The following is a 12,101-nucleotide window of genomic DNA, read 5'->3' on the forward strand; positions in this document are numbered from 1 at the left end:
AAACTGAAAACTGTAAGCACGAAGCTTAGTGAGCTCCCCCAAACTACCACATACCATACACATAACATATAACATGTAACAAAAACTTTGGGACATCGCCCAGCTGCATTGGGCTTGCCCCGGAACACATAACACATAGCATACATATACTCTTCTCGGGACCGCCCCGGCATCGGACCGTAGTCCGGAACTACTAACAACTAAACGGGCCGGCATTGTGGCCTTAGACCTGTTCCTACTGGAGAGAAACTCACCTCTCAAACTGGATGCTGAACTCGTGTGTGAGGAATCTCTGCTGGCTGCTCCTACGACTCCCCGGCTAACTCTATACAATAATACTTAGTCAGAAAACTAAGAATCCTTCTAAGGGTAAAATGACCATTTTACCCCTGCTCTAACTTTGGACCATATCCAAGGCCCAATTCCAACTAATCTTTCTAAGTCCACTAATGGCCCACTAAAGGCCCACTAATGGCCCAATTTTCTAAATTGGGCCCAACTTCTGAAATGGGCCTTTCCTAAGCCCAACCATGTCGTTAGTCCAAAATCTAACTTCTGATGGCCTACTAAGGCCCAATAGCTGATAAGTCCAATAGTTGGCCCAAACCGAGGCCCAAAAAATAAAAAGCCCAATAATGTTGAGTACGCGGGGTGTACTCCTTTGTATGCAGCGCGTACCTGTTGTGTGGCTTGTACGCTGCGCGTACTGGCTGGTACGCCCAACGTACTACCCTGTTAAGCCACTTTTCCCATTAAGCACTTAATATTCAACTCTAGAGGCTATAACTACAGATCCAAGTCCTTTTCAACGTCCTAATCCATAAATTCGATCACTTGGTGGCTTGCAACCCACCAAATGAACCCAAACTTGGAAAATGGCAACCTACTTCCATGGAAATGGCTAGATCTCATGCATGGTCACAAATGGACCTTAAAGATTGAAACTTTATTGCTAAAGGAATGCATTTAGCTCTGAGGGTGGCAACCCCAAGCTTAAAAATGAAGTTGCATCATAAAAATCCAACCATTGGACCTAAAAGGGTCCAAAGCTCCATAAACCTAGATCTAAGCTTCTATGAGGAAAGTTTGAAGCTTTATACCTCCTTTGAGTGACAAAAGATGAGATAATCCCAGATCCTTGAGCTCAAGATACTCAAGTTCTTCTTCTCCAACTTCTATTCTCTTCTTCCAAGCTTTTCTTCACCAAACCTAGCTACAAGATGTCAAACACACACAAAAATGGAGTAAGAGAGGGTATTTAGGGTTTCTGAGGGTGAGGGGATGGTAAGGAGGCCAGGGGGTGGCTATAATGGGATATTTATATGTCTTAAACCCTAAAAATTAGGGTTTTGGCACCTACTCACGTACGCTGCGAGTACATGTGCGCGTCCCCCGCATCCAATGCGCGCCTCTACTCCCAGCGTACGTCTTATGGGTGGCCCAAATCTTTGGCCCATTTGCTTAAGTCCAATCCAATTGTCCTTTCATCCATATTTTTAACCCAACAATAATTTAAGAAATATTTAATAATCAATACCTCAAATGACGGTCGTTACACACAACCTCCTGTGAACAGCTGAAGTAGGAATGAAGGGAAAAGGTATTGCCTCCACTCCTACTTATGCACCTGTTCTGGCTGTAGTGAAAGGGAAAGGGAAAAATAGGAATGGTCCTCCAAAGCAAAACTGGAAGGAAAAGTCCCAAGCTGGGTTTCAAGGACCCACAGGAAAATCCAGTTCTGATGCTCCCCCTATTCTGGCCCCAAAGAGGCCACTTGCTTCTATTGCAATGACAAGGGGCATTAGAAATGAAGTTGGCCGAAATACATGCAAGATATCAAGGATGGCAAGGTGAAGCCAACATCGCATGTATTTACAATATTTTATCTAATAAATCATCACATATTCTTGTTCTTGGGTCCTTGATACAGGATGTGGGTTTCACATTTCTTCTGATTTGTAGGGGCTAAAAAGAAGTGAGGATGTGGAGCATGGAATGATGAACTTGATCATGGGGAATAGGCGATCTTCACCTGTCACCAAGATTGGAGTTTATAGCTTAGTGCTTAGTAGTGGGTTAGGGTTAGATTTAATAAACTGTTGCTACTCGTCAGAGATGACACATATCCTCATTTCATTTCATGCTTTATTTAAACAAGGTTTTAGATATTCTTTCAATGATGAGATTGGTTCTATTTCTGGTTATAAAATGGTGTTTTTTTTATTTTGAAGCTTTACCTTGTGATGGTGTGTATGAAACTGTGATGATTGTAGACAATTTAGGAAACAGTGTTTTCAAATTGATTCGTCTAATGGTATAGAAAAAGTGTGCTTGTGGCATTGTTGTCTTGGACACTTTAACAAGAAACGCATGGCCCAACTCCAAAAGGATGGAGTGTTGGAATCATTTGACTTAAGGTCAGATGATACATGCGAGTCTTGTTTATTAGGAAAGATTACAAAATCACATTTCAGTACTCGTTCTTGTGAAAGAGGTGAAGGATTGTTGGATCTCATACACACAGATGTGTGTAGGCCCTTCAGATCCACCACAAGGGATGCAAATCAATTCTATGTGACTTTTACGGATGATTATAGTAGATATGACTATATCTACTTAATCAATCATAAGTCATAAACCTTTGAAAAGTTCAAAGAATTTAAACATGAAGTCGAGAATCAATTGGGCAGGAAGATAAAGATGCTTAGTTCTGATAGAGGTGGTGAGTATCTTAGTATCGAGTTGTAGCACCTAATTCCTGGTACGTATTTAATTCAATAATTTCATGTATTTTTCTCTGGGACTCGACGAGTTGGTGGCCCAACTCGTCGAGTAGAGTCATTATCAGCGGGGAGTTTAAGTGACCTACTCGACGAGTCGGGAGACCGACTCGGCGAGTAGGTGTTGTTTGAGTGAAACCCTAAATTTGAGGGTTTGCACCCTATTTAAACAACTTATCTCAGCCTCCATCGTCCCTTATACTCCCAGAAGACATCATATCGAAACCCTAGCCTTGTTTGAGTATTCTAAGGCCATTTTGGTGCATTTTGGTGGATTGTGAAGCTTGAGAAGGGGAAAGGAGCTTGGGAGTTCAAGTTGGAGCTTGGAGATCCAAAGATTGTGTTCCATTTCCAGCTCATTTAAGGTAAAAAGCTCATGCCTTGATCTTCCATGTGTTTATTCATCTTTAGGGCTTGGATTTTGGGTATATTTAGGGCTTTCTAAGTCATTTTCGGGTTTTGAAGTGTTATAGGGAGTATTGACTTCAGATATTGGTCATTGGAGGGGTCTCATGGCATAAAGGTGCCAACTTTATGGCCATGAGAGCCCCATGCATCTTTTAGACATCATTTGTAGTCCTTTAGGGCTAAAAGACACATGCATGGACCGTGACTTTACGTGCTATATCGGCCCTAGGGGGTCAGATCTACCCTTTGGATGAGATGAGCTTGACAAAAATCGAGTTTATGGACATGGACTTTAGTGGACTCAGCGAGTTGTTCTTGGGACTCGACGAGTCGGGTAGTGGTTCTCCAACCCTTGCTGTTTTGGGGGTCTGGTTGAGTCTAGAGAAAGACTCAACAAAGATGGATGAGATTATAAACCTGGGAATCATGGGCCTCGACGTGTGTTTGAGCAGACTCGGCGAGTCCAAGGCAATCTTCCAATCTTTGAAGATGGACTCGACGAGTTGTTCATACAACTCGGCGAGTCATAGACTGGACACATTCTTATGTGGGAGATGAACTCGACGAGTTCAAGGTTGAACTCGGCGAGTCGGATGAAGATGGCCCCGATGGTATGATTGAAGAAGAACCCGTCGAGTTCTTGCTAGACTCGATGAGTAGAGACGGGGATTCGTTTGGGTTAGAGAAGTATGGACTCGACGAGTTGGTAGACCAACTCGACGAGTCAAGTCAACTGGATGTTGACTTTGACGAAAGTTGACTTTGACCGGATTTGAGTTGGCCCTAGTTAGGGTTGCCAGTTCAAGTTGATAGCTTGGATGGGGTTGTCATGTTGGGATTGAGGAGTCGAGGAGAGTCGTTTTTCACGCCGAGGACAGTTCGGACACTACACGACTTTGAGGTAAGTCTTCTCCTAGTAGGGGTGGGTCTACGGCTACAATGCCGGCCCACAAGTAAGAGTACTGGTTAGATGATTGTCTTTGTGATAATTATCTGGGACTTGATATGTGTTATGCTTACTGTGCTTGATATGGTTATGATTGGTATGCTTATTGTGCTTATTATGTGTTAGCAGTAGGAGGGGTGAAATAGTCCCTGGTTACCGGTTGAAAGATACCGAAAGGGAGGGTAGTTCCCAGATACCGGTTGAAAGATACCGAAGGGGAGGGTAGTTCCCGGTTACCAGTTGAAACATACCGAGGGGGAGTCCAGCTCCCGGTTATGCTTGACAGTTACCGGTTGAAAGATACCGAGGGTCATGTATTATTTTGGTATGGGTATGATGGAGGAACTTACTAAGCTTCGTGCTTACAGTTTTAGTTTTGGTTTCAGGTACCTCTTCGTCTAAGGGGAAGGAGCCGGCGGTGTAGCAGCGCATCACACACACATGGTTTCCGCATTGAGTTTCTGGGATTGTACTCTGATTTTCATTACTTCTGATGATATGGTTTTGAGAGACGACATTATGGTTTTTATAAGTTGATGTAACATTGACAATGTTTCGGTGAACTGTTTGATGAATTACTTAATTAAAAATGAAAATTTTTGGCCTCGAAATTTAGGGATGTTACAAGTTGGTATCAGAGCCTTGGTTTGAGGGATTCGGACACACCCTCGGGGGTGTCTGGACTCAAACCGAGGGATTAAAAGATTTTTCACAAAGAAAATAGTTTTCTAAAATTTAAGTTAAAGAATTTTGAGAAAGAACAAGGTGTGTGATGCGTGCGACCGGCCGAACTCAAGTAAGTTTTCCCTAAGATACCCATACTTGTTATGTTATGTTATATGATTTATGATTCTGAGAACTGCATGCTAGATTAGGGCTAAGGATCTAGGAGGATGCCTTGTATGCCTGATGTATGATTCTGAGAACTGCATGCTAGAATAGGGCTAAGGATCTGGGAAGGATGCCTTGAATGCCTGTTGTATGAGCTGTATGCTAGGACTGTTTAGTCAGCGGTAGGATATCCTGATTAGGTTATGCTTGATGTGGTTACTCGGTGCACGAATGTTGCTTGCTTTGTGCTATAGGGGTTCTGGCTAACTTTAACTAACTAGTGAGCGGATATGTAACAGTATTCGCAAGCTAGTTAGGGAAAGGTGGTAGGGACTCCTAGTGCAGCTGACGGCGGAGAGTAGGTCGGAGAATGTCCTAGGAAAGCCTAGTATGAGCTTATTTGGGAAGTTGTATTAGTAGAAAGGGACTTGGTGAAGTCAAGGCAGTTCTTGAGGAAAGTACGGATAGATGTGGAAGGTAGTATGGGCCCGTACTACTGGAAGCAGAGGATCCGTACTCGAATCAAGGAAGGTTGAGACAGAACCGGGAAACTTGGAGAGTGTGCGAGACCTCTCGAGGATATGTATGATCCTGACGTTTATGTGTTTATTTTCAGTATGGCGATTACACGACATGGAGCAGGATCTGGGTCAGGATCAGGGTCAGGCTCGGGCGCGGGATCTGAGTAGGTTGATGACGGGTTACGCGAGTTCATCGCGTCTGATATCACTAGAGGTATCCTTGAGTCGACCCCTATCATCTTCGGGTCGATCAAGGAGGGGATTATTGAGTTGATGGAGGATCGCCTCCAGGCATTCAGGAGGGACGCGACGTCCAGCCAGTCGGGTACGTGCATACTGTCCTTCAAGGACTTTAGAGGGAGTGGTGCGCCGGACTTTCATGGGGTGAAGGACCCCATTGCTGCCAGGAGATGGATCGAAGACATCGAGTCCGCGCAGTTGACAAGCTTCTGCCCGGAAGGGTCGAAGGTCCGTTTTGCTGCAGGTTGTTTGAGGGATCGAGCCATAGATTGGTGGGAGTTAGTTCGGGACTCGTTGGGGGCCCCAGCCATTGAGGCTATGACTTGGTCAGATTTTGTGACCAGGTTCAGGGCCGAGTTTGCGCCAGTTGTGGAGCTTCAGCAGCTGGCCAGGAAGTTTCTGGATATGAGACAGACTACAGAGACTGTGGCGGAAATCACCGCCATGTTCCGGGAGAGGGCTTTGTTGGTACCTCAGTATGCAGGGGATGAGGAGATGCGGAAGACCCGCTATCATGATATGTTGAGAGCCGACATTCGGGAGCATGTCAGCTATTCGGCCTGCCCGACCTCGGAGTCCATGATTGCCAGTATGCGGGAGAGGGAGATTGATTTGTAGCACCTCAGGAAGAGGAAGGAAGAGACTGAGCAGGTTACAGGGGTTTTGGGGAAGAAACCCAAGGGATTCGACGCTAGGTCGAAGGGCCAGCAGGGCCGGGACCGCTGTGGGAAGTGCGGTCGGTCACATGAGGGAGTTTGCCGCACTGGGTCGGGTTCCGGCTGCTATAAGTCCGGCAAGACTGGGCATTTTGGCAGGGATTGTACTGCCCATGCTCCTATGGTTCAGACGTCAGACCTGATTTGCTTTCAGTGCAATCAGAGGGGCCATAAAAAGGCCAACTGCCCCGGGTTGACGACAGCAGCAGCGGCGCCGGCGGTGGCGCCAACTCCGGCGACTACACGGGTTACGGATGGCCGGAAGGTCAAGTCAGAGGCTCCAGTGGTGCGGAGCTGAGCGTTTCAGTTGACAGCCGAGGAGGCACGCGCCGCACCCGATGTGGTGACGGGTATGATTTCTTCTCTTTGCTCTTTTATGTTATGCCGCTGTGATTTTGATATGATATATGTATGCTATGTTTAGGATCGTTCCATGTGAACGGTATCCCAGTTCAGGTGTTGTTTGATTCGGGTGCTACCCGATCGTTTGTCTCTCTTGCGCTTAGCAAGAAGTTTCCTGAGTCCTCGGGCATGTTGGATTGCCCTCTAGAGGTCGAGATCGCGGACGACCGGTCAGTGCGAGCATCAAAGGTCTTCAGGGACTATGTTTTGAGATTGTTCGAGGAGCGTAACCTGGTAGACTTGGTTCCCATACCTTTGCGGGGGAACAAGGTTATTATCGGTGTGGATTGGCTAAGCCCCAATGGGGCGGTGATTGACTGCGCGCAGCAGTTGGTGCAGATCAGGACCCCAAGTGGGGGAGAGCTGGTGATTCAGGGCGAGACCCTCTGTTCTACACATAAGTACCACTCTAGGTAATGTATAGTGAGAAGACTCACCTCGGGTATCTCGGATAATATCGCACACGAAAACACTGATCTAGTCCCCGCCTAAACACATAAACAGTACTCTCGAATAAATAAAGGCTCTCAAAGACTAGATTACATCCCTTCCTACAATCCTACAGAAGGGTAAAAGACCATTTTACCCCTCCCTGACCCAAAAGTCCAAATGTTGACCAAACCCTAAAAGTCAATCGAAAGTCAACAGGGGCAGTAGGCGGCGCGTACCAGCTCTTGTACGCTGGGCGTAGTCCGGCGATCCAGAATCGGGGTCTCGGACCCTTACGCTGCGCGTACTGAGATTTACGCCCAGCGTAAGTCTCAGTTTTATACATTCATGGATTTTGGTCTTAAACGGTTAAGACATAAACTCAAACTCCAGATCTGACTTCTCTAAGACCACTTAATCCATAAAGTCGAGACCTTTAAGCCTTTGCATGGCTGTAAAGGTCCCTAATCACTTTAACACCTTTCCTTCTTTCTCATAAAGTCTAGATCTCATGCATGGCTCAATATTCACGTCCAAGATTGGATTTTTATGAACCTACAACTCATTTTACTCTGAAATATGGCAGATCTAGGCTTATGGAGACCATTTGCTCATAAAGTCTCCACCTTGGGACCAAAAACCCTAAAAATTGGTCCAAGAAGCACAAATTACAAATGACAAGGAAAGCTTTGAGCTTTTTACCTCAGAAAGAAGCTCCAACTTCTGTAGAACTCAGATCTACTCTTGTCCACCAACTTCTAGCTCCTAAAATGGCCTCCTCTTCTCTTTCACCACCTTGAAATGGCACTTTGAAGCTTAGAACACACACACACAAGCTAGGAACGAAGGGTATCTCTCTATTAGGGTTTCACTCTCTGAAATGGTGGCTGAGGATAAGGCCTTAACATTCCTTTTATAGTGCACAAGCCATAATTGAGGGTTTGCATCTGGGCCGGTTACGCCCGGCGTAACCTTGGGTACGCCCAGCGTACCTAGGCGAGTCTGCATTCAACTTAAGCGCATGAGTACGCGCAGCGTACTCTTCAGTACGCCCAGCGTACTCATTTGTCTTAATGTTTCCTTTAAGGGGCCAAACTTGACAACTTGGAAAAGAAGAAGGGTATAAGAGATGTACCTGAATTTCGGGATGTTACAATTCTCCCCCACTAGAACCAGACTTTGCCCTCGAAGTCTCATGTCGTAAACAACTCCGGATGCTGCTCCCGCATCTGCGACTCCGGCTCCCAAGTCAGCTCGGACCCTCTCCGATGTTGCCACTGGACCTGAACCAGGGGCACCTCCTTGTTCCTCAGAACCTTGATCTTTCGATCCACAATCGCGATTGGCCTCTCAACATAATTCAGGCTTGCATCCACCTGAATGTCCTCTAGCAGTACCACTGCCGTCTCGTCGGCAATACACTTCTTCAACTGAGACACGTGGAAGGTATCATGAATCTGGCTCAACTCCGCAGGTAGCTCCAAACGATACGCTACCCTGCCCACCCTCGCGGTCACCCTGAACGGACCAATGTACCGGGGCCCCAGCTTGCCCCTCTTCCTGAATCAAATCACTCCTTTCCAAGGAGACACCTTCAGGAGTACGAAGTCTCCCACCTGAAACTCAAGCTCGGATCGTCGCCTATCCGCATAACTCTTCTGGCGACTCTGGGCTCTCAACAACCTCTGCCTGACCTGCTGTATCTGCTCGGTCGTCTGAAGCACTATCTTCGTGGTACCCATCACGCGCTGCCCTACCTCTCCCCAGCAAATGGGAGTCCGACAACTCCTCCCGTACAACAACTCGAAGGGAGGCATACCAATACTCGAATGGTGGCTATTGTTATAGGAAAACTCAGCCAACGGCAAGTACGTGTCCCAACTTCCACCGAAGTCCAACACACATGCTCGGAGCATGTCCTCAAGTGTCTGGATCGTCCGCTCACTCTGTCCGTCCGTCTGTGGGTGGTAGGCGGTACTGAAATGCAACCTCGTACCCAACTCCTCATGGAACTTCTTCCAGAACCTGGAAGTGAAACGCACATCTCGATCTGACACAATCGAGGTCGGTACTCCATGACACGATACCACCTCTCTCACATACAACTCATCCAGCCTCTCTGCAGAAGAGCTCTCACTGATAGCAAGGAAGTGAGCGCTCTTCGTCATCCGGTCAACAATCACCCAAATTGCATCGACACCCCTCGCTGTCCTTGGCAATTTGGTGATAAAATCCATGGAGATCTGTTCCCACTTCCACTGGGGAACCTCAAGTGGATGCAACTTTCCATGCGGACGCTGGTGCTCGGCCTTAACCCGGCGACAGGTCAAGCACCTCTCAACGAACCACGCAACATCCCTCTTCATACAGGGCCACCAATAGTCTTTCTTCAAATCCAAATACATTTTAGTGGCTCCGGGATGGATCGAGAACCTCGATCTATGCGCCTCCTCCATCAGAATGGTACGTGCCCCGCCTGTATACGACACCCAAATCCGACCTTGAAAGGTCATCAGCCCTCGGCTATCGGTAATGAACTCAGACACCTGCCCGCTCACCCGCTCCCTCTTGCGGTTCTCTGATATTACGGCCTCTGCCTGGGCCTCCCGAATGGTGTCCAACACCAGAGTCATCACCGTCAATCGCATACAAGTGTCTCGAATCGGGGCACTTTCTGCCCTACGGCTCAGAGCATCAGCTACAACATTAGCCTTGTCCGGGTGGTACAGGATCTCACAATCGTAATCCTTTACCACATCCAACCATCTCCTCTGGCGCATATTCAGGTTGGGCTGATCCATCAGATACTTCAAACTCTTGTGGTCCGTGTATATGGTACAACGAACCCCATACAGATAGTGTTGCCAGATCTTGAGGGCGAACACCACTGCCCCCAACTCCAGATCGTGGGTGGGATACCTCGTCTCATGAGGCTTCAGCTGCCTCGATGCATACGCTATCACATGCCCTATCTGCATAAGCACCGCACCCAACCCCGATATCGATGCGTCGCAGTACACCACAAAATCCTTTATTCCCTCTAGAAGGGATAACACTGAGGCTTCGCACAACCTCTGGCGAAGAGTCTCAAACGAGGCCTGCTGCTCAGGACCCCAACTAAAAGCCACGCCCTTCCGGGTCAACCTGGTGAGAGGAACGACAATCTTGGACAAATCCTTGATAAATCTCCGATAATAGCCGGCCAACCCCAGAAAACTCCTGATCTCGGTGGGGGATCTCGGCACCTCCCAACTCATCACAGCCTCAATCTTGGCCGGATCGACCAATATCCCATTCTGGTTGACGAGATGTCCCAAGAACTGGACCTCTCGTAACCAGAAATCACATTTGGAGAATTTGGCGTAAAGCCTCTCCGATCTCAAAACTCCGAGGATCTCCCTCAAATGCTCCTCATGCTGCTCTCTGGATCTCGAATACACCAATATGTCATCGATGAATACGATCACCAAACGATCCAACATCGGCCTGCACACCCTGTTCATGAGATCCATGAACGACGCCGGTGCATTGGTGAGCCCAAAAGGCATCACCACGAACTCGTAATGCCCATAACGAGTCCTAAACGCCGTCTTCTGGATATCCTCATCTCGCACTCTCATCTGATGATATCCCGACCTCAAATCAATCTTGGAGAACCAAGATGCTCCCTGCAACTGATAGAACAAGTTATCGATCCTCGGCAGTGGGTAACGGTTCTTGACCGTTAACTTGTTCGACTCCCGGTAATCAATGCACATCCGGTGTGAACCATCCTTTTTCTTGACAAAAAGGATCGGCGCTCCCCAAGGTGAGCTACTCGGTCTGATAAATCCTTTCCCCAACAGCTCCTGAAGCTGTGAGGATAACTCCTGCATCTCTGGTGGCGCAAGGCGATAGGGTGCCTTGGCGATAGGCGCTGCCCCCGGAACCAAATCGATGCGAAACTCCACTTGCCTCACGGGAGGCACACCCGGCAACTCCTCGGGGAAAACGTCCGGGAACTCTCGCACTATCGGCACATCATCAACAGAACTAGGCCTCTCCGCTGTTACTCGTGTGTCCAGCACGTAGGCCACAAACCCACTACAGCCCTGCTGTAGACTCTACCTCGCTCTAGCAGCCGAACAGAATGCTGACCCTGAACGGGTACCCTCGCCGTACACCGTAAGAACTCCCCCACTAGGGCCTCGTATCATCACCAACTGTTGCTCGCAGTCTATAAGAGCCCCAAAACGGCTCAACCAATCCATGCCCACTATGACACACACATCCCCCATCGCAATCGGGACCAGATCTATCGGGAACTCAACACCGAAGATCTCGAGTACACAACCTCGAATCACATCCGTAGCATACACCGCTCGTTCGTCAGCTATGGAAACCCGTAGCGGTCGACTCAACGCCTCCCGTTGGGTACTGATGTGCTGACTAAACGCTAAAGACACAAAGGACCGACTCGCACCCGAGTCAAATAACACCAAAGCAGGTACATAACTCACAAGATAAGTACCTACGCATATCATAATATAAGCACAAGATCTCATAATTCGGCATAAATAAATGAAAGAATACATACCATCCACAACATCGGGCGCTGCGCGGACCTCCTCCGTTGTCAACTGGAAGGCTCTCCCGCGAGCCTTCGGTGCCTCGGCCTTCGCTAGCCGGATCTCAGTAGCTCGAGCAGTAGGTACAGATCCCTGCGCTGATCCCTGCAGTAGCTGTGGGCACTCGGCCTTCTGATGGCCGGTCTGGTTGCAATGAAAGCAAACCATGAACCCCTTGGGGCAATCCCTCGCATAATGCCCCTCCTTTTCGCACTTGTAAC

The sequence above is a fragment of the Lactuca virosa genome, chromosome 8 (assembly GCF_052849685.1).
Source record: "Lactuca virosa cultivar CGN04683 chromosome 8, Lactuca_virosa_CGN04683_v6, whole genome shotgun sequence".
Classification (NCBI taxonomy): domain Eukaryota; kingdom Viridiplantae; phylum Streptophyta; class Magnoliopsida; order Asterales; family Asteraceae; genus Lactuca; species Lactuca virosa.